Consider the following 23,934-nt stretch of genomic DNA (forward strand, 5'->3'; position numbering starts at 1 on the left):
CAAAATCTGTGTCTAATCCGAGGCAACTTCTATTGTTTGCATTTCTTCCTGAGTATGGCTCACATTTTCCTATTGTTTTGTGATTTTTCTTTGAATAGTGGATATTCCATATAATACATTTAGCAATTTTGGATTCTGATTTCCTTTGTATTTTTTCCTAACAATTGTTGATGTTTTATTCCTTTCCTTTTGAAAGTGGCTTTCCTGGACTTAATCTGTTATATCTCTCTCCCTTGCTCTCTATGGCCACTGATATTTATAATAAGTTTTTATTTTATTTTATTTTTTAATCATTCCATTTCATCATATTGTATTGTATCATACTGTCCTGTATTTTATCTCCCTGACTTCCTACACGTAACTCTATCTCCATAGCTTAGTGGTTTGGCAACAATTGGTCAGAGGTTTTTTTTTTTTAATTTAGCATTTTAAGTTTTTTTGTATATTTTTATTGAAGTATAGTTGATTTACAATGTTGTGTTACTTTATGGTGTACAGCAAAGTGATTCAGATATATATATGTGTGTGTGTATTTATATATATTCTTTTTCATATTCTTTTCTCCTATGGTTTATTACAAGATATTGAATGTAGTTCCCTGTGCTATACAGTAGGACCTCGTTGTTTATCTGTTTTATATATAGTAGTTTGTATCTGCTAATCTTAAATTCCTAATTTATCCCTCTACCCACCCCCTTTCCCTTTTGGTAACCATAAGTTTGTCTTCTATGTCTGAGAGTCTGTTTCTGTTTTGTAAATAAGTTCATTTCTATCATATGTTACATTCCACATATAAGTGATATCATATGATATTTGTCTTTCTCTGACTTCACTCAGTATGGTAATCTCTGGGTCCACCCATATTACTACTAATGGCATTATTTCATTCTTTTTTTATGACTGAGTAGTATTCCATGTCTATATATACCACTTCTTCTTTATCCATTTATCTTTCGATGGACATTTAGGTTGCTTCCATGTCTTGGCTATTGTAAATAGGGCTGCTATGAACATTGGGGTGCATGTATCTTTTCAAAGTAGTATTTCCTTTAGACATATGCCCCGAAGGTGGGATTGCTGGATCATATGGAAATTGTTTTTAGTTTAAGGACTCTATACTGTCCTCTGCAGTGGCTGAACCAATTTACATTCCCACCAACAGTTTAGGAGGGTTCCCTTTCCTCCACACCCTCTCAGCATTTATTATCTGTAGACTTTTTAATGATGGCCACTCTGACTGGTGTGAAGTAATACCTCATTGTAGTTTTTGATTTGTACTTCTCTGATCATTAGTGATACTGAACATTTTTTCGCATGCCTATTATCCATTTGTATGTCTTTTTTGGAGAAATGCCTACTTAGGTCTTCTGCCCATTTTTTGATTGGGTTGTTTGTTTTTGTTATTGAGTTGTATGTGTTCTTTGTATATTTTGGAAATTAAGCCATTGTTGGTGACATTGTTTGCAGATATTTTCTCCCATTTCCATAGGTTGTCTTTTTATTTTGTGTATGGTTTCCTTTGCTGTGCAAGTTTATAAGTTTGATTAGGTCCCATTTGTTTATTTTTGCTTTTGTTTCTATTGCCCAGGTAGACTGCATGATTGGTCAGAATTTTTAATCAAACACCTCCTGTCAGTAAGTCTTCATCCTTTGCCAATAGATTTGTGTGTGACTTGAGGGACACATTTCAAAGTTCAGGAAGTTTTCAAGTTTTTAGCTTTTACTTTCCTCACGGCCTCTTAGTTTTCTTGTTCACATTCGCATATTCTCTCAGTCAGCTAGGAATATACGAAGACCATGTGTCCTCAAGTCTCCCTACACGTGCATATGTACTCTCTCAGTTAGCTGGGTTTGTTTAGATAACTTGAGTTTTCTTGGATCTCTCTTGTGTACTTGGGTGGGTCAGCCAAGTATGTGTGGACTGCTTATTAAGGCTCACCATGACTTGCTCATTTCCAGGATCTCCTTGTTAAATTTCTATCTGGCTTTCCAATTGGATGTCCACCCCTACAGGGACTACAGCCTCTGGTTAGCAGAGCTGCAGATCTTTCCTGTTTGTCCCTCAGTATGTGTTTTCCATCCTTTGTGATAAATCAAGTAGGCCCCCGTTAGCAATAAAGCTGCTACTTCTCACAGCCAACCCTACCCTGGTATCACTACTGTTCTGACTGAACGAGGACAGCCTCAGGCTGGAAACATCATAGACTCCCACAGTTCTTAACTGAATTTCAGATTTTCGTGAATAAACTCTTCTCAATATGTTGTTTGCTTTAGGTCAATTTCCATAGCCCTGAAATGGTTGTTATTAATCATTTGTCCAATTTTGTTGTTTTTTGAGGAATTGGATTTTTTTAACTTGTTCACTCCTCCATAGCCACAAGTACCCTCCTCCAAGAGTGTATTTCTTTCATAATTGGTAACTGCACGGTACTTCTTTGCATTAAGGCATTGTAATCTATTTATTTAGGCGTCTACTGTTGGCAATTTTGTTCATTTTTTTTGCCTGTATGAAATGCCATGAATATTTTTTCATGTGATTCTCTTTCCTTGAGCCATTTCTACAATTGGAAATATTGACTGAAAAATATAATTTTTTAAAGGTTAGAAATACATCTTGCCAAGATCTTTCAAGAAAGACCATGGCAATTTATGCCTCCTCCAGCACTATTAGGAGAGTGTTTGTCATACTAAACTCTCATCCATATTGGGAATCAATATTAACTATATATGTATTGATAACTAGATAATTGGAAAGATCCAGCAATTTTGAGTTGCTTTTCCTAATGTCTTATTCAGCTCAACTCTCTGTAACTCTTTATTTAGGATTAATGGGGTCTTTCCTTTTTCCTTGGCTACTTCATTCATTACCTTTTCTTCCAGCAGAACAGCGTATCATTTCACGTCATCACGCAAAACATCAACGCCGTTTATCTTTCTAATGAAGCCATTTTTAGAAACAGCATTCTCATTATCAGTTCTTCATGACTGTAAATTGATTCATCCAATTCCTAAGTTTTAAATTTTAATTAGGTCATGAGAATATCTTTTGCCTTTTAAGGAGTACAAATTAAAGTGCCTTTGCAAAGTAGTACCCTAACTTTTACAAATTTAGGGAGAAAAATGTTGGACAATAAATTGCATTTTTAAGCATTTTGCTTTTATTACAATACTCTCTGAATAGTGACTAAAACACATTTGACTTTCTCCACTGTAGATATATATTTTGTGAAGTTGATGATTACATTTTGAAGTTATGACTCTGAGCATTTTCTTCTAAAGCCCTTCTCCAGGAGAGATTTATCATTGCTCAGTCTTTTTTAGCTATGATGGATTTAATCCAGGCAGATAACCAGTGTAGACTATCCTATAGCACTTTGTCTAAATTTGTAACAGCATCCATGACAGTGTTCACTCAGAAATGTCCAGTAATATTTATTAAAAATCTTTAAGAAATTGGTCTCTCTTTTGGAACTAACCTTCTACCTGATGTTTTTGCTTCTTATGTCTCAGTAATATCCACTCACCTCCCAATAGCAGAGTGATCTTTTAAAAATTCTGATTATGAGATTCCTCTTTTTAAAATCATTTGTTATGTGGTAGATTAAAGTCCACAAATTTTTCATATCCTAGTGTGTATAGTATAACCCCTTTACAATGGCTATACTACTCCTTCTGTTGAGAGGTAAAGTCTGTTTCCCCATTCCCTTGAATCTGGAATAGTTTTCTGCCTTGCTTTGTGCCAAAGAATGTGGTAGGAATGATGTAATGAAGTTCAGGAGCCTTGGCTTCAAGTGGCTGTGCGGCTTCTGTTTTCAAACTCTTGGAATGTTGCCTAGTTGTCATGTAAAGAAACTGGTCTACCTATTGGAGGATGAGAGGCCACGTTGAGTGTAACAGAATCTTCATAGCCAAATGCCAGATGTGTAAGTGAGGCCATCTTGGAACTTGCAGCCCATAAAATCCTGTAGCTGAATGCACATGAATTAGCCCTGGAAAAATCAGCAAAGGATCTGACCAGTTAACTTATAGGATCATGAGAAATAATACATCATTATAATTTCAAGACACTAAGTTTTGGGGTGGTTTGTTTGGTAGCAATAGCTGGCTGATACAAGTGGCTTCTCATTCCACTCTGTATTTTACTCTAATTTCTTACCTTTGCCTATAAAACCCTTCATTATCTAGCATTTCTGCTTCTGGAATATCTTTTTCAATACCATTCTTCCTATCCTTATCATAATCCACCTAGTTGCAAAATCCTGAAACTTAGACTTGTCCTTGAAATCTCCCTCTTTATCTACATTCTTATTAGCAAGCATGTTCTCTTGCCTCCAATCCTATCATAGTTCAGAACATGAACCATGATCTCACAAATGAAAAGAGGCCAGAGAGTTAGACCTCAAGTCATTCTCACTGGTTGTGAAAGTCAAAGCAAAAACCTCCTGATGGCTGAGCATCATGGATAGTCTAAAGTTTGCCAAGATTTATGATGTTGAAAAATACTTAGTTTTATGAGGGTATGAATAAACATGCATTTGCATAACATTTATGGAGGACAATTTAGTAATATCTATTGAAAATGAATGTATGTATGTCTCTCAGAGATAATAAGACTACTTCAGAATACTCAAAGAAATAAATGAAAAAAGGAGAAAAGATATATGTACAGCAGGATTTTTGTATTAATAATGCACTTGAAATGATCTAAATGTCTGTCAACAGGGATTTATTAAATAAGTGATTAACATCAATACAGTGGAAAAGGAGGTAGTCATTAAAAACCCTGACATGGAAGAATGCCCATGATAGATTGTTAAGGGAAAAAAAGAAAAAAAGCAGTTGAGTATAAAATGTGTTTATTATTTTTTACACATACAGCAATCTGCCATCACCAGATGAAATTGCATTTCAGAAGATAATTATAGCAAAGCAAGCCTGGTGGTGGAGGAAGAGGCAACTTGTTTTTTCTCATCATGGGCATTTTAGAGGAGTTGAGGGGGCCCAGGATTAGATGGGGAGAATAGTCAAAGGCATTTCCGTTCATTGGTGGGAGGTGAGCGGGCTCCTGTTTCGTGTTGGCTGACTGGAGGCCTTCGAAGGGTCCCCTGTGGAGGGCCATGAGCCATTGCCTGTAGGTACAGTGATGTCTAATAACTGTTTTTAATTTTATCTATATTGTATTTCACTTCAGCTAAGTTTTGCCAATTTTTCCATTCTGGTGAGAGTTGTGCTTTGGGGAAATAAAGGAAAAGGCGCACGGTCATCCCTATAAGAAAAGCTTTGGGAAGTTCAGTTATAAAGTGAAACGAGGTGAAAAGCAGGGTATCGAGTGAAAGCTCAGAGCAAGGCAGTTGACTCAGGTGATGTGGAGGAAAGAGGCATCATTCATGTTTCTGTCAGTTACAAAAAAATTGGGTGAGGAGAAGCAGCTTCTGAATGTATTGGACTTGCTAGATGAAAGGAAGACGGGGCTTAAACTTTCCTTGGGTAATAAAGAGAAATATAATTCCTGAAGACTAGAGAATTTGGAGACACCACGAAAGAGAAGAACAAAAAAAAAAAAAAAAGGAAGGGAGGGAGGAAAGGAAGAAGGAAGGAAAGAAGGAAGAAAGGAAGAAAAAGTTTTTAATATCCATTATCATAAAAACAAAAGAACTTAAAAAACTTTCTGTGTTAGGACATGTAGATCAGATAACATATTGAAAAGGGAACTTACTGTTCTCACTGAATGTATATTGAGACAGGAGCTGTAGTTTATTTGAGCTTTCTGAGAAAGATGTTATGAGCCCACACTTAAAAGACTTGTCCCCTCAAAAGCATGGGAAATAATACATAATTTTGTATGAATTTGCTAGGAAGGGCATGAATCCTCCTCTCCATTTCTAATGTCAAAGAGTTGTGGACAACGTATTATGAGAAGCATTGTTACTGGGACTCTCACAGAGCCGTACAGTTTGGGGTCTCCCTGTGAGTTCTTGTCTCTGCCTGTCCTCAGCCTTGCCTATCAGAGTCTCTCAGTAGAGGCAGAAATAAAGTCAGCTGCTCACCGACTAACTGGCAGCATTATTAGTGGCAAGAGGGTTTGGTACTGAAGTACGGAGAAGGGAGGCAGGAACAGCTTCTGGGACATTTCTAACCATGGACTCTCGGCACGGCAGCCAGCCAGAGGCTGAGAAGCTGTAGAGAAGTGAATAAGAAGGGTGTGGGATATTGTGCAGTGTTAAAATATTAAAAGAAAGATGGAAGACAACTTTCATACACATCCATGTATGTGCATATAAAGAAAAGGGATCTAGGGGTGAGGAGTAATACTAAGTAACATCTTCTGTATCCCGGGTACCATAGCTGGTAGGCGATGGGTATTACTTGATTTCAATTTCTTAACAAACCTGAGACGTTAAATTCAGTTTCCCTATTTTACACATAAAGACATTGAAGCTGAGGGAGATGAAACATCTTGCCCAAGGCTTCACAGTTCACGAAATTCTTTGAGGCAGTATTCAAAAATCAGACATCTCTAATTCCATTTTTCATTCAGCTACATTATGTTGCTTTGCTAGTTTAAAGCCAAAGGGAGGCAAAAACAAGATTGAAATGGACATATAGTCAAGATCACAATGTGCATATATGTATTTCTCACCCTGCTTTCCAGATTCCAATTGAAATGACCAATGACATTTAAAAATTGAGGAAATACATTTAATTTATGAAGGATGTGAGTGTTCATGGTTCAACCTGATGTAGGGGCCTTTTAATTTTTTTTTAACTTGGATTAAATCAGGAAATTACATTAACCCTGTTAAAAGAGGCAATATTTATCATCAAGAATGCCTTTATTAGGAACTTAGTATCTAGAGCCAGAGTGTGTGGATTCAAATCCCATCTCCTCTGATTATAAATATACAGTAGAGGAGAAGAGGCAAGATGGCGGAGTAGAAGGATGCTTGTAAGTCACCCTCTCCCACAAATACACCAAGATCCACATCTACAGACTCACTCAGCCAACCAGAGCACCTGCGGAACTCCGACAGAACATCGCCCTCTTCGAAAGATAAAGACGCCAAAAATCTGGTAGGAGAAAAGGAAAAAAGAAAGAACAAAAGGCAAAGCAGCGCGGGACGGGTCCCGCGGGGAGGGAGCGGCAAAGGAGGACTGGCGCTCGCTCGCTGGGTCTCCCCTCTCCAACTGAGAGGCCAGCGGGACGGAGGGGGAGCCTCCGAGGCTCGGATCTGTACAGAGCAGCCCTTGTCTGACAGAACTAAGTTAAACGGGCACAGAGCGTCCCCCCCGACACCCAGCCTGAGACACGGGCCGGCAGCGGCGGGCAGGGCCAGGCTGCACAAGCCGGGCGGAGGACGGGGGCGGCTGCACGGAGGCAGCCCCGGGGACTGCAAGGGGCTGGGCGCCGGGGCTGTGGGTGTACAGGACAGAACAACCTGGGCCCTCCATAAAACAGCAAGGTTGATGTGCTCTCGGGGGAAGGGTGCATACCCCCATCTCTGAAAACCCGCGGAAACTTTTCAGGGGAAGAGGGGCGGGGCCCAGGCACAGCCGCCATTATTCTCCAGCGCTTAGCACCCAGGCGGGGGCAGGGGCAAAACCTGCGTCCGCACCGAAGGGCTCAGCAGCCTCAAGGGCCAGACTGAGACGGGCCTACAGCCCTGGGCAGATAGGACCCTTCCATTCTGGTCCCCCAGAGAACTTGCTCCACAAAGACAAACAAGGAGCTGGGTCTTGGCTCAGAGCAGGGACAAGGCTGCCCCTCGGTCTTCCCCGAGGCCACCCGTGGAGCGCGGCCAGGGCAGAGCGCCGACCAGGGCGGAGCGCGCAGCCGCACAGAGCAGCGGAGCTACCGGCGGCGCAGGCAGGGGGAGAGCGGCCCCCCGCCTGTCGGGCAGGAACACAGCCCCTGACCGAGGTGCTGGGAGGGGGCACGACCCGCCCTCCTGCCTGGCCAGTCTGCAACATCTGACTGTGGCATCCATAGGGGCAGTGACCCGCCCGCCCGCAGCAGAGGAGAGCTGCATCTGACCCCGTGTTAGGAGGAGGCGCGATCTGCTTGCCGACAGGTGCTGGGAGCAGCACAGAAGAGGACGCCAAAGGAGGGCCTCTGAAAACAAGCTGAGCTTCCAAAACAGGACGAAGACAGAAGGACTTCACATTAAAAGCATACAGACTCCAGGAGAACACCGACAACCCCCCCTTTTTTTTTTGTTTTTTGTTTTTTTTTTTAATCTGTTTTTACCTGTTCTATTTTCAATTACTCTCTTAATTTTTACTTCTTAATTCATTTCGATTTCTCTTGGGTTTTGAAGTCCTGTTATTGATTAGACACAGGCTTCAAACACATATAGTCATCTCCCCACCCCCCCTTTTTTTTTAAGGTTTTAAAAGGACGTCTCCACCCGATTAATACTCTGCTTCAACCCGCTCTTCTATTATTCATTATACACTGTTTTCATACCCTCTTTCTCCCTTCTTTAAAAATCTTTCTCTTATTTTTTTCTCTTTTTCTTTTTTCTTTTTTTTTCCTAAGTTCTATTCCTAAATAGGCATTAGATAGATAAAATCCTTAAGATCCAAAATAGACAACTGATACTCCATAAACCACAGTGCCAGAGAGGTATGAGCAAGATGAAGAAGCAGAGAAACCTTTCCCAATTAAAAGAGCAAGAGGAATCCCCTGAAAGAAAGATCAATGAAATAGACATCAATAGTCTGCTAGATCAAGATTTCAAAAAAGGAGTGATCAAATTGCTGAAGCAATTAAAAGAGATAGTGCTTAGAGAGATAAAATATGTCAAAAATGAAATTGAAGCTATAAAGAAGAGCCAAGCAGAATGGGTAAACTCATTGACAGAGATGAGGAATGATCTAATAGCTGTGCAAAGCCGACTAGTTAATGCAGACGAACGAATTAGTGATCTAGAAGACAGGGCAATAGAAAGCACCCATTCAGAAGAACTACAAGATAAGCAAATAAAAAATAATGATAATAGCATAAGGGACCTGTGGGATAATATAAAGCGTCCCAATCTTCACATAATAGGGGTCCCAGAAGGGGAAGAAGGGTCAAAGGGGATTGAAAAGGTTTTTGAAGAAATCATGACTGAAAACTTCCCAAACTTAAAGAAGGAATCAGATATCCAAGTACAGGAAGCTCAGAGGGTCCCAAACAGGAAGAATCCAAATAGACCCACACCAAGACATATCATAATCAAGATGGCCAGAGTCAAGGATAAAGAAATGATTCTAAAGGCAGCAAGAGAAAAGCAAAGAGTGAATTACAAGGGAACCCCCATAAGGCTCTCAGCTGATTTCTCTACACAAACACTACAGGCCAGAAGGGAGTGGGAAGATATATTCAAAGCCCTGAATGAAAAAAAGATGCAGCCTAGGATACTTTATCCAGCAAGGCTATCCTTTAGGATAGAAGGAGAAATAAAGAGTTTCACAGACAAAAAAAAGCTGCAGGAGTTTGGCAACACTAAACCCATGCTAAAAGAAATATTGAAAGGGCTATTCTAAATAGAAAAGCAGCAGGATGCTACAGAAATGAGAAACGTACAACTGGAAAGGTGATAACTCATGAATTACAAATAAAGAAAAGACGAAATTATAAAAGAAGACATACAAATCACTGAGAGTGGGAGAGGGAGGCAGGGAAATAGAGAATTTTTTTTCTTTCTTTTTAAAATTTTTTTAACAGTAGGATGGGTTTGAGATCATGTTATTATCAGTTTAATAAAAACAGGTATAGGTTAATAGATTTACAAAAAAGGGTAACCACAAGCCAAAAATTTACAAGGGAGTCACAAAAATTAAACAAAATCCATGATAATACAAAGGAAAATTACCAAACCACAAAAGGAAGAAGAAAGGAACAAAGAGGATATACCAATTCAACTGCAAAGATAAGTTCAAAATGGCAATAAACACACATCTATCATTAATTACTGTAAATGTTAATGGACTAAATGCTCCAGTCAAAAGACATAGGGTGGCAGACTGGATAATAAAGCAAGAACCTTCAATATGCTGCATACAAGAGACCCACTTTAGGGAGAAGGACACATATAGATTGAGAGTGAAAGGATGGAAAAGGATATTCCATGCAAATGGAAAAGCCAAAAAAGCAGGTGTTGCAGTACTGATTTCAGACAAAATAGACTTTAAAACAAAGGCCATAAAGAAAGATAAAGAGGGACATTTTGTAATGATTAAAGGAGTGATACAAGATGAAGACATTACACTCGTTAATATATATGCACCCAATATAGGAGCACCTAAGTACATACAAGAATTACTAACAGAGATAAAGGGCGATATTGATGGGAATACAATCATAGTTGGAGATTTTAACACTGCATTAACATCACTAGACAGATCTTCCAGACAGAAAATAAACAAGGCAACAGAGAAATTAAATACTACAATAGAAAAACTAGATTTGGTGGATATTTTCAGAGCATTACACCCCCCGAAAATAGAATATACATTCTTTTCAAGTGCACATGGAACATTTTCCAGGATTGATCATGTACTTGGACACAAAAGAAACCTCAACAAATTTAAGAAGATAGAAATTATCTCAAGCATCTTTACTGACCACAATGCCATGAAACTGGAAATCAACAACAGAGAAACAAAGGAGAAAAAAAGAAAAGCATGGAGATTAAACAATATGTTATTGAAAAAACAATGGATCAATGAGGAAATCAAAGCTGAAATTAAAAAATACCTTGAGACAAATGATAATGAAAGCACAACCACTCAAAACCTATGGGACACAGCAAAGGCAGTGCTAAGAGGGAAGTTTATAGCGATACAGGCCTTCCTCAAAAAAGAAGAACAATCTCAAATAAACAATTTAACCCACCACCTGAATCAATTAGAAAAAGAAGAACAAAAAGCCCCAAAAAGCAGCAGAAGGAAGGAAATAATAAAGATCAGAGAGGAATTAAATACAGTAGAGATTAACAAGACCATAGAAAAAAATAAACCAAACCAAAAGCTGGTTTTTTTGAAAAAGTAAATAAAATCGACAAACCTCTGGCCAAACTCACAAAGAAGAAAAAAGAGAGAGCACAAATTAGCAAAATAAGAAAGGAAAATGGAGAAATTACAACAAACAAAATAGAAATACAGAATATCATACGAGAATATTATGAAAAACTCTATGGAACCAAACTGGACAACCTAGAGGAGATGGACAAGTTTCTGGAAACATACTGTCCACCAAAACTGAATCAAGAAGAAACTGAACACTTGAACAATCCGATCACTAGAAAGGAAATAAAAATAGCAATTAAAAACCTCCCTACAAATGAAAGTCCAGGACCGGATGGCTTCACCGGGGAATTCTACCAAACATACAAAGAAGAACTCATACCAGTCCTTCTCAAACTCTTCCAGACGATTGAAAAGGAGGGAATACTCCCAAACTCATTCTTTGAAGCCACCATCACCCTGATACCAAAACCAGGCAAAGACACTACAAAAAAAGAGAATTATAGGCCAATATCACTGATGAACATAGACGCCAAAATCCTCACCAAAATTTTAGCAAATAGAATCCAACAACACATAAAAAAGATTATACATCATGACCAAGTGGGGTTCATCCCAGGGACACAAGGCTGGTTCAACATACGCAAATCAATCAATGTAATCCATCACATCAACAAGAGAAAGGACAAAAACCACATGATCATCTCAATCGATGCAGAAAAAGCATTTAATAAAATTCAACACCCATTTATGATAAAAACTCTCGCCAAAGTGGGTATAGAGGGAACATATCTCAACATAATAAAAGCTATATATGACAAACCTACAGCCAGCATAGTATTCAATGATGAAAAACTCAAAAGCTTCCCACTAAAATCTGGGACAAGACAAGGATGCCCACTATCACCACTCCTATTCAACATAGTCCTGGAAGTCCTAGCCACAGCAATCAGGCAAGAGAGAGAAATAAAAGGGATCCAAATTGGAAAAGAAGAGGTAAAAGTGTCATTATATGCTGATGACATGTTACTATATATAGAAAACCCTAAAAGGTCCACAAAAAAGCTACTAGAGCTGATCGAAGAATAAAGCAAGGTAGCAGGTTAAAAAAATTAATGTTCAAAAATCAGTTGCCTTTGTTTACACTAACGATAAATCAACAGAAAAAGAAAGTAAAGAAACAATCCCCTTTAAAATAGCACCCAAAGTAATAAAATATCTGGGAATAAATCTAACCAAGGAGGTGAAAGAATTATACACAGAAAACTATAAACCATTGATGAAGGAAATTAAAGAAGACTTTAAAAAATGGAAAGATATTCCATGCTCTTGGATTGGAAGAATCAATATTGTTAAAATGGTCACACTGCCCAAGGCAATCTACAGATTTAATGCAATCCCTATCCAATTACCCAGGACATATTTCACAGAACTAGAACAAATCATAATAAAATTTATATGGAACCATCAAAGACCTAGAATTGCTAAAGCATTACTGAAGAGAAAGAATGAGGCTGGAGGAATAACTGTCCCAGACTTCAGACAATACTATAGAGCTACAGTCATCAAGACACCATGGTATTGGTACCAAAACAGACATATGGACCAATGGAACAGAATAGAGAGCCCAGAAATGAACCCACAAACCTTTGGTCAACTCATCTTCAACCAAGGAGGCAAGAATATACAATGCAATAAAGACAGTCTCTTCAGCAAATGGTGTTGGGAAAACTGGACAGCAGCATGTAAAACAATGAAGCTAGAACACTCCCTTACACCATATACAAAAATCAACTCAAAATGGATCAAAGACTTAAACATAAGACAAGAGACAATAAACCTCCTAGAGGAAAACATAGGCAAAATATTATCTGACATACATTTCAAAAATTTTCTCCTAGAAGAAGTAAAAGCAAGAATAAACAAATGGGACCTAATGAAACTTACAAGCTTCTGCAGAGCAAAGGAAACCAGAAATAAAACAAGAAGAAAACCTACAGAATGGGAGAAAGTTTTTGCAAGTGAAACCGACAAAGGCTTGATCTCCAAAATATATAAGCAGCTCATACGACTCAATAAGAAAAAAATAAACAACCCAATCCAAAAATGGGCAGAAGACCTAAACAAGCAATTCTCTAAGGAAGACATACAAATGATCAAAAAGCACATGAAAAAATGCTCAATATCACTAATTATCAGAGAAATGCAAATCAAAACTACAGTGAGGTATCACCTCACACCAGTCAGAATGGCCGTCATTCAAAAATCCACAAATGACAAATGCTGGAGAGGCTGTGGAGAAAGGGGAACCCTCCTTCACTGCTGGTGGGAATGCAGTTTGGTGCAGCCACTATGGAAAACAGTGTGGAGATTCCTCAAAAGACTAGGAATAGACTTACCATATGACCCAGGAATCCCACTCCTGGGCTTGTATCCAGAAGGAAATCTACTTCAGGATGACACCTGCACTCCAATGTTCATAGCAGCAGTATTTACAATAGCCAAAACATGGAAACAGCCTAAATGTCCATCAACAGGTGACTGGATAAAGAAGAAGTGGTGTATTTATACAATGGAATACTACTCAGCCATAAAAATTGACAACATAACGCCATTTGCAGCAACATGGATGCTCCTAGAGAATGTCATTCTAAGTGAAGTAAGCCAGAAAGAGAAAGAAAAATACCATATGAGATCACTGATATGTGGAATCTAAAGACTCATGGACAGAGAATACAGACTTGTGGTTACCAGGGGGGTAGAGGGTGGGAAGGGATAGAGTGGGACTTCAAAATTGTAGAATAGATAAACAAGATTACACTGTATAGCACAGGGAAATATACACAAAATGTTATGATAAATCACAGAGAAAAAAATGTGACAATGAATGTGTATATGTCCATGAATGACTGAAAAATTGTGCTGAACACTGTAATTTGACACAACATTGTAAAATGATTATAAATCAATAAAAAATGTTAAAAAAAGAAATTAATTTAAATGTTAATATAAAGCTAAATTAACCATGCTGGAATGAGAAAAATAAAATAAAGCAGCATTATATTGACCAAAAGAAAAAAAAAAAGAAGTCAGTAATCCCCTCCCTGTCTCACACCATGGCTCTCACTACTGGTAGTTGTGAAACTCAATCAGTGTTTGTGGAATGAATGAATGAATGAATGAATGAATAAATAAATAAATAAATAAATAAATAAACATACAGTAAAAGATCGGATAGCCTTTCTCAAGTTACTTACCTTCTCATTGCCTTGTTTTCCATGTGTATAAAATGGAGCTGTTATGAGAGCCAAATGAATTGATGTTTATGAATAACTTAGAATGGTACCTAATGCATAGTAAACCTAGATAAATATTGCTAAATAAAAAATAATTTAAAGGAATAATTGTTATTTTGTATGAGAGACTTCTAAGCAAGAATCTAATTCTTGCTCTTCTAAATTCCCACCTAAATGACTGTAATATACTAAAATTGACCCCCCAGTATATCCTGGTACTCATTTCTGGAACCTGTGAAAAAAAGGACTTTGCATATGTGACTGAGTTAAGGATGTTGAGATAGGGACATTCTCAGACTTATGTGAGTGAGACGTCAATGAAACCACAGGTGTCCTTAGAAGATGTAGGCAGAGAGAGTTTGGAAGACAGAAGAGGAAGGAGGCTATGTGATGATGGAAATAGGGAAAGAAAATGCAACAATACAGTAAGAGCCCCAAGACAAGGACAGCCTCTAACAGCTAAAAAAGAAAAGGAATGGATTCTCTCATTGAGCCTTCAATAGGAGCACAGCCCAGCTGACGACTTGATTTTGGTGCAGTGCAACCCATGACCCCTTGGCCTTTACAACCAAGTAGAAGTGAGTAAGTTTGTGTTGTCACTCACTTTTTGGTAACTTGTTACAGCAGCCATAGAAAACGAATACAATGACTAAAGTAACAGACGGATGGAGAAAAGTTTACATTAGTGCTAAAGAAGGGTAAATGTCAGTCTGCACTCCATATATTACAAATATCATCTATTTGAAGGAAGACATAAGGCTGACTTTTGAGCCATTTCTAATAAAAGAGCAGCATGTCTAGAAAAGAAATTGACCCCATTTATTTCCAGTGGCTGACATCTACAGAAAGCACGCTATGGGACAGTTGGAGCATAGCACCGGGACTTCCCCTCAAAAATGTGGCCAAGCCAATACAATCTAGAGTCCAACAGTGTCACTTGTTGCACCAAGGAATTGTTCTTGGCAAAAGTGCACATGCTAAACAACTCTGTGAAAGCAGCAGCAGGGCTGGGTTGAGTGTTGCTTCCTGACATGAGAATCCTTGGTGAAAATAGGCAAGAGGTTTTTCTGCACATATGAAACTCCCTGCTGGACATACTCTTGTTTCTGACTCTCTGCACTTTCACCAATAAACTAGGTCTCCGAGTTAGAAGGAGAAATTTCTAGTAATTTTTTTTCTATTTCCCATTCCTTTAGAATTTGGCAGAGACACAGTCTGTTTTCCAGGAGATCCATCTCAAATGAACTTTATTGATAATAAAAGAACATTTGGCATGCCTAGACATTTCTTTGTAAGGATACATAATTAGAATAAAATCAGTAGATCTAAGGAAATCTAATTCCAAACCTACCGAGAAACATTGAAACAAATACTTTTATCTGAAAAAGGTTTACTGTAAGAAACAAAAGAAAAATCAAGAAAACATTGAATCTGTGAAGATAGACCTCATGCAGTCATGAGGAAAGAATCATCAATGAACACAAAACATTGAAGGGAGGTAGAAAATACTGTACACACACACACACACACACACACACACACACACACAAACTGTTGTGGAGACAGAGAAGCCATAGCTAAAGTCTTTTAGTAAGATTCTTGATGTAGTGGCTGTAAGCCTCTATTTTTCTCTCACATTCCAAAATGTAGATCAGTGAGATACTGAGATTTTTCTCATAAACATTATTGAGTGAATGCACAGGCATCATTCTTGATGACACCACACAGGAATTTCACTTGCTGGGTTTGTATTGCCTTTCGCTCTGGTTTAAGTGTTTCCAGTGTAGTTAACGGTGTATGATTGACATACACATTTAAAAATAGCTTCTGATTAACAGCTCCTGACACAACCTAGAACAATCAAAAGTAAAACACTGAAAACTGACAATTTCATTGAAAAGTAATTCTTTTGAAAAACCATTTGACAAATGTGAGAGGAACTTCCAGTTACTATAAAGCTGATAGGAATCTACTGAGTAAAAATCACCTGGAATTAACTTCATGATCTATTCAGACTTTTCTTCATGAAAGACAGCTGTGTTTTTCACTGGCTGAAAAGATTTTTTGTTCTATTCCACTACTTGACTCTTATTTATGAAGTGTTCCATTTTGGAGCCTGCTTAGTTGCCACTCTATTTCCCAAGCACTTCTTTGGGATGCAAGCAGAGTATTTCCACAGCCAGTTTTCCCCAAAGTTTCAGACAGCGCCTTAAAACTAAAGTACCAGGAGGTTTGATGCCAATGCACTGACTGCATTCTGAAAATTATATTACTCAAAAACAGAGATTTACTTTCAGAAAGACAGCATGAGAAGCTCCACAGCCCCACTCCTAGCAAAACAACCATAAAAAATTAAATCTTTAGAAGTTGTCCTAAGAGCACACAAAAAAATGGGAAAATGGTCACTTGAGAAAATCTATCAAATGCTGGTGAAAAAATAGTGAGAGACACAGGCGTTTGAGACCTGACCATACTCCAAGTTTAATGTGATAGAAATGTACTCGTTTTGTATGGCTGCTGTAACAAATTACCTACTGCTGTCAGGTGAGGGCTAGAACAAAGGGCTCCCTCTCCCACCTCTCAGGCCAAGGCTAAGATAACTCCCTGAGGGAGGGAGAATGCCAATGTATCTCATTCCCTCAAGTTCCATGTTGCAGAAACACTATTCCAGGAAAGACTATAAGTGACTACATTTAAAAAGAATAAAGATCTCAAATCAGTAACCTAATATTACACCTTAAGACACAGTAAAAGGAACAGCAAATTAAACCTAATGTAAACAGAAGAAAGGAAATAATGAAGCCTAGAATGGAAATTAGAGAAGAGATAAACAATAGACGGTATCAATGGAAGCAAAGTTGTTTCTTTGAAAAGATCAATAAAAGTGACAAAACTTTAGTTAGAATGATCAAGAGAAAAAGAAGACTCAAATTACTAAAATTAGAAGCAAAAGAGAAATTGTTGCTAAAAACCTGATAGAAATAAAAATTAAGGAATACAATGCTGTAAAAAATGAATGTCAGTAAATTAGAAAATTTAGATGAAATGCACAAATTCCTAGAAAGACATAAATTGCCAAACTGACTTAAGAAGAAATAGAAAATCTGAATAGACCTATGATAAGAGATTGATGTAACAGTGAAGTAACCACAAAGAAAAGCCCAGTTGGCTTCACTATTGATTTACATGAAACATTTAAAGAATTACTACTATTTTTTCACAAAGATTTCCAAAAAATAAAAGATAAGACAACAAAACCATCCCAATTCATTTTATAAGGCCAATTTTACTCTGATACAAAAGTCAGACAAAGAAACCAAAAATCCAAAGTCAGACAAAGAAACCAAAAAGAAGAAACTATAGACTAATTAGAACCTTTACATGGTAGGAATGTAAAATGGTGCAGACCCTTTGGAAAACAATCTGGCAATTCCTCAAAAAGTTAAACAACAGAGTTACTATTTGACCCAGAAATTCCACTCTTAGGTATATATGCAAAAGAAATGAAAGCATACATCCATACAGAAACGTGTATACAAATGTGGTTTACCTTTAAGTGATTACAGATAAAGAAGGACTTCTACCATTTTGCACTTTGCTACTTGTTTCTATATGTTCTTCAGTTCCTCTAATACTGCCTTCTCTAACTTGTTTCTTTTTTTTTTTAGTGTACTCTCTTCATTCTCTCCTCCTGTTTTTGCCTGTATATATTTTCAGTTATGTTCTTAGTGTTACCATGAGGAATATAATTAACATCCTAAATTAATAATAACCAGCTTTGGGCTGATGCCAACTTAATTCAGTAGTATACAGAAACTCTGCTCTATATGCCTTCTTCACCTCCTCTTATGTTGTTATTGTCATGAAACATATCTTTATAAATTATGTGCCTATTAACATAAATTTTTAATTAACGTTTTACAGTTTGTCTTTTAAATCATATAGGAAACAAAAAGAGAAATTCCAAACCCAAAACAGTAATATTTGCTTTCATATTTACCTATATAGTTATCTCTATTTACTTATATAGTTACCTACCTCCAGAGTTTTTCATTTCTTTGTATGGCTTCAAGTAATTGTCTACTCCCTACTCCACCATTTCCATGACATCACTGCCCAGGGAGAGTTTTTAAAGAACAAAATATATAAGTCAATGGAAATCAAATAATAAGAGAAAGGTACGAATACACACACACCCCTGTATATACACATATACATTATATATACATATATACTTATGGTTTAAAAAATATAAAAGGCTACTATATGTAGGTTTATATTAATGAATTAAAAACTCAAATGGGAGATTTTCTGAAAATATGAATAATATAAATAGACTCAAAAAGTTAATTGCCTGTATAAAAAATTAAATTAAAAATTTAAATATGTACCTGTAAAACTAAAGGCTCTGAGCTTGATTAATTTGTTCACTGAATTTTATCAAACTTCACATTACATATGTATTTCCCACAACCTATAATGTGTTCTAGAATAAAAAGAGAAATGGATATTTTCCAATGTATATGTAAGGTAGATTAATCTTAAAAAAGACATCATACAAATAAAACTATAGAGCAATCAATATCACTCATATATGTATTAGATTAAAAAGTCATAAATTAAATATTAGAAAGATGAATAAATAATATTAAAAAATAACTTACCATGTTGATTTTTTAAATTTTAAAATTACATTCTAAATGAGTGGATTTAACAATAAAAGATATAAATTGGTTAAAGGTTTAAAACTTTATGAATACTACAGTAGATGGCAAAGAGACATTTAATAAATTTCAACATCACTTTCTCAATAAAAGCTCTCTTAAGATGAATTTTTAACAGAATCAAGGATATCTGTCTTAAAACCATGATGCATATAATCCTTACCAGAGAAAATATAGAAATTTTGTCCTGAAAATCAAAGATAAGAAATAGATTTTGATAATCAATGGTTATTTTATATTGTCTAGCAAGTCTGGTCAAAATAATAAAATATGAAGGAAAAATAGACCAACTGGATAGGAAGAAATATTTTTATTTGCATAGGATAATATTTTCTACCTAGAAAACCCAAGAACATCAACTGAAAACCTTTTGGAACTACTGCTAAGGTGTGTACTGTGGTTGCACGCACAAAAATCAACTAAAAACATAATAGTCTTGAATATAATCTCCTGTGCTATACAGTAAGGCCTTCTTGTTTATCTATTTTATATATAGTAGTTAGTGTCTGGAAATCCTGAGCTCAAAATCTATCCCTCCGCTCCTCCCTTTCCTCCTGTTAACCACAAATTTGTTTTCTATGTCTGTGAGTCTGTTTCTGTTTTGTAAATAAGTTCATTTGTGTCATTTTTTTTTAGATTCCACATATAAGTGATATCACATGGAATTTCTTTCTCTTTCTGGCTTCATTTAGTATGACAATCTCCAGGTCTATCCATGTTGCTGCAAATGGCATTTTAAAATTTTTTATGGATGAGTAGTATTCCATTGTGTGTACGCACACGCACACGTACGTACATACGTACGTACTTATATATACACCACAACTTCTTTATCCAGTCATCTGTCGATGGACATTTAGGTTGTTTCCATGTCTTAGTTATTGTAAATAGTGCTGCTATGAACATTAGGGTGTATATATCTTTCTAAAGTAGAATTTCCTCTGGATATATGTCCAGGAGTAGGATTGCTGGATCATACGGTAAGTCTATTTTCAGTTTTTTGAGAAATCTCCATACTGTTTTCCATAATGGCTGCAACAAACTACATTCTCACCAACAGTATAGAAGGGTACCTTTTCCCCATATCCTCTCTAGCATTTATAGTTTGTGGACTTTTGAATAATGGCCATTCTGACTGGTGTGAAGTGATACCTCATTGTAGTTTTGATTTGCATTTCTCTGATAATTAGCGATATTGAGCATTTTTTCATGTGCCTATTGGTTATTTGTATGTCTTCTTTGGAGAAATGTTTGTTTAGGTCTTTTGCCCATTTTTGGATTGGGTTGTTTGCTTTGTTGTTATTGAGTTGTATGAGCTGTTTGTAGGTTTAAAATTTAAGCCGTTGTTGGTTGCACTGTTTGCGAATATTTCTCCCGTTCCATAGGTTGTCTTTTTGTTTTGCTTGTGGTTTCCTTTGCTGTGCAGAAGCTTGTAAGTTTAATTAGGTCTCATTTGTTTATTTTTGCTTTTATTATTTCTATCGCCTCGGTAGACTGCCCTAGGAGAACATTGCTATGATTTATATCAGAGAACGTTTTGCCTGTGTTCTCTTCTAAGAGGTTTAGAGTGTCTTGTATTATGTCTTTAAGCCATTTTGAGTTTATTTTGGGGTATGGTGTGAGGGAATTTCCTAAATTCATTGACATACTGCTGTCCAGCTTTCCCAAAACCACTTGCTGAAGAGATTGTCTTTTCTCCATTGTATATTGTTGCCTCCTTTGTTGAAGATTAATTGACCGTTAAGTCTGTGGGTTTACTTCTAGGCTCTCTATTCCATTGAGCCATATATCTGTTTTCATTACTCTATCTTTGAAATATTGTCTGAAGTCTGGGAGGGTTATTCCTTCAGCTTTGTTCTTTTTCTTCAGTATTGCTTTGGCAATTCTAGGTCTCTTGTGATTCCATATAAATTTTAAGATTATTTGTTCTAGTTCTGTGAAAAATGCCATGAGTATCTTGATAACGGATCACATTAGATCTAAAGATTGCTTTAGGTAGTATGGCCATTTTAACAATATTAATTCTTCCAATTCAAGAACGTGGGATATCTTTCCATTTCTTTAAATCTTCTTTAATTTCCTTAATCAGTGTTTTATAGTTCTCTTGCATTATAAGTCTTTCACCTCCTTGGTCAGGTTTATTCCTAAGTATTTTATTTTTTGATGTGATTTTAAAAGGGATTGGTTTTTTTACTTTCCACTTCTGATATTTCTTTGTTACTGTAAAGAAATACAACAGATTTCTGTATGTTAATCTTGTATCCTGTTACCTTGCTGAATTTGTTTATCAGTGCTAGTAGTTTTTGTGTGGAGTATTTAGGGTTTTCTGTATATAACAAACATGTCATATCATATGCATAATATAGTGAGAATTTTACCTCTTTTCTTCCCATTTGGATCCCTTTTATTTCTTTTTCTTGGCTGATTGCTATGGCTTGCACTTCCAATACTATGTTGAATAGAAGTGATGAGAGTGGGCAACCTTGTTTTGTTTCTGATTTTAGTGGGGGAAACTTTCAAATTACCACCATTGAGTAGTATCTTGGCATGGGTTTGTCATAAATAGCTTTTACTATGTCAGGATATGTTCCCTCTATAACCATTTAGGTAAGAGTTTTTATCATGAATGATCATGTGATTTTTGTCCCTTCTTTTGTTGATGTGGTGTATCGCATTGATTTGCATATGTTGAGCCATCCTTATGTCCCTGGGATGATTCCAACTTGATCGTGGTGTATAATCTTTATGTTGTTGGATTCAGTTTGCTAATATCTTGTTGAGAATTTTTGCATGTATGTTCATCAAAAATATTGGCCTGTAATATTTTTCTTTGATAGTATCCTTGTCTAGTTTTGGTATCAGGATGATGACAGCTAGAATAGTTTTGAGTTATATAAATAGATTGAGTTTGGGAGTGTTCCCTCCTCTTCAATCTTTTGGAAGAGTTTGAGAAAGATTGGTATAGTTTCTTCTTTGTATGTTTGGTAGAATTCCCCACTGAAGCCATCCTGTCCTAGACTTTTGTTTTCAGGGATTTTTTTTTTTTATTACTGGTTCTATTTCACTTCTAGTGATTGGTCTGTTCAAATTATCTATTTCTTCTTGATTCAGTTTTGATAGACTGTATGTTTCTAGAAACTTGTCCATTTCATCTAGGTTGTCCAGTTTGCTGGCATATAACTGATCATAGTATTCTCTTATGGTTTTTCATATTTCTGTGCTATTGGTTGTAATTTCTCCTCTTTCATTTCTTATTTTGTTTACTTGAGTCCTCTCTCTTTTCTTCAATCAGCCTGGTCAGAGGTTTGTTGATTCTGTTTACTCTTTCAAAAACTAATTCTTGGTTTTACTGATTTTGTTCTATTGTTATTTTTAAATGTCTATTTTATTTCCTCCCTGATCTTTATTATTTCTTTCCTTCTACTAATTTTAGGTTTTGTTTGTTCTTCTTTTTCTAATTATTTTTGGTGTCAATTTAGATTGCTTATTTGAGATTTTTCTTGTTTTTGGAGGAAGGCCTGTATTGCTATGAACTGCCCCCTTAAGACTGCTTTTGCTGAATCCCATAGATTTTGTGGTTGTGTTTTCATTGTCATTTTTTTTCCCCTCCTCGTTTCATTTTCTGTAGTTGATTTCTAGTTTCATGCCATTGTGGTCAGAAAAGATGTTTGAAATAATTTCTATCTTCAAGAGGCTTGTTTTGTGTCTGAGTATGTGGTCAATCCTAGAGAATGTTCCATGTGTACTTGAAAAGAATGTATATTGTTTTTTGGGGATGTAATGCCCTGAAGATATTAATAAGTCTAACTGTTCTATTGTGTCATTTTGATTTTCTGTCTGGAAGACCTGTCCAGTGATGTTAGTGGGGTGTTAGTCTCCTACTATGATTGTGTTCCCATGAGTTTCTCTCTTTATATCTGTTAGTATTTGTTTCATGAATTTAGGTGCTCCTACATTGGGTGCATACATGCTAATGAATGTAATATCTTTATCTTGTATTGCTCCTTTGATTATTAGGTAGTGTCCTTTATCTTTATGGCTTTGTTTAAAGTCTGTTTTGTCTGATATGAGTATTGCTACCCCTGCTTTCTTGTCATTTTCATTTGCATGCAATATCTTTTTCCATCCCCTTAATTTCGATCTATATGTGTCCTTCACCCTAAAGTGGGTCTCTTGTAAGCAGCCTATTGTAGGCACTTGTTTTACTATCTAATCTGCCACTCTGTCTTTTGATTGGAGCATTTAGTCCATTGAAATTTGCAGTAATTATTGATAGATATGTGTTTATTGCTATTTTAAACCTTATTTTCCATTTGATATTTCTCACTTGATCATCTTTTTCTATTTGTTTTTCCTTTAAGGTTTGATGGTTTTCTTTTGTACTATGCTTGATTTTTTTTTTCTTTTTTTTTGGGTGGGGGAGGGTTGTGACTGTATTCTATGTTTTTGATCTGTGGTTTGATTTGTGGTTTTTCAAATATGTTAACCCATTACTCTGTCTCCTTGCTTTAGACTGGTAATCTTATAGGCCCAAACACATCCTAAAAAGAATGAAAACAAATCTACATATTCTTACTCCCATCTCCCACATTTTATGATTTTGATGTTCTCTTCTGTGAGAATTTTCCACATGTAGACGTATGTTTTTATGTATCTGTAGGAGAGGGTTAGCTCCATGTCCTTCTATTCCACCATCTTGAAGCTCCTCTCAATATGATAACTTTTTGATAGGTTTGGTTTTTACATTTCATTCTTTGTTTAACACAAGTAAATCAATCTCCATCCTCCTCAGAAGGATATATTCTTCACCAGCTTTTAACTCCGTAGGGAAAGAAAATGTTAAGTTACAGAAGACTGTATAAGATCACTCCAGCAGTAAGTTGGCCATGCAGAAATTAACTGTC

Source organism: Vicugna pacos, chromosome X (assembly GCF_048564905.1).
Source record: "Vicugna pacos chromosome X, VicPac4, whole genome shotgun sequence".
Classification (NCBI taxonomy): Eukaryota; Metazoa; Chordata; class Mammalia; order Artiodactyla; family Camelidae; genus Vicugna; species Vicugna pacos.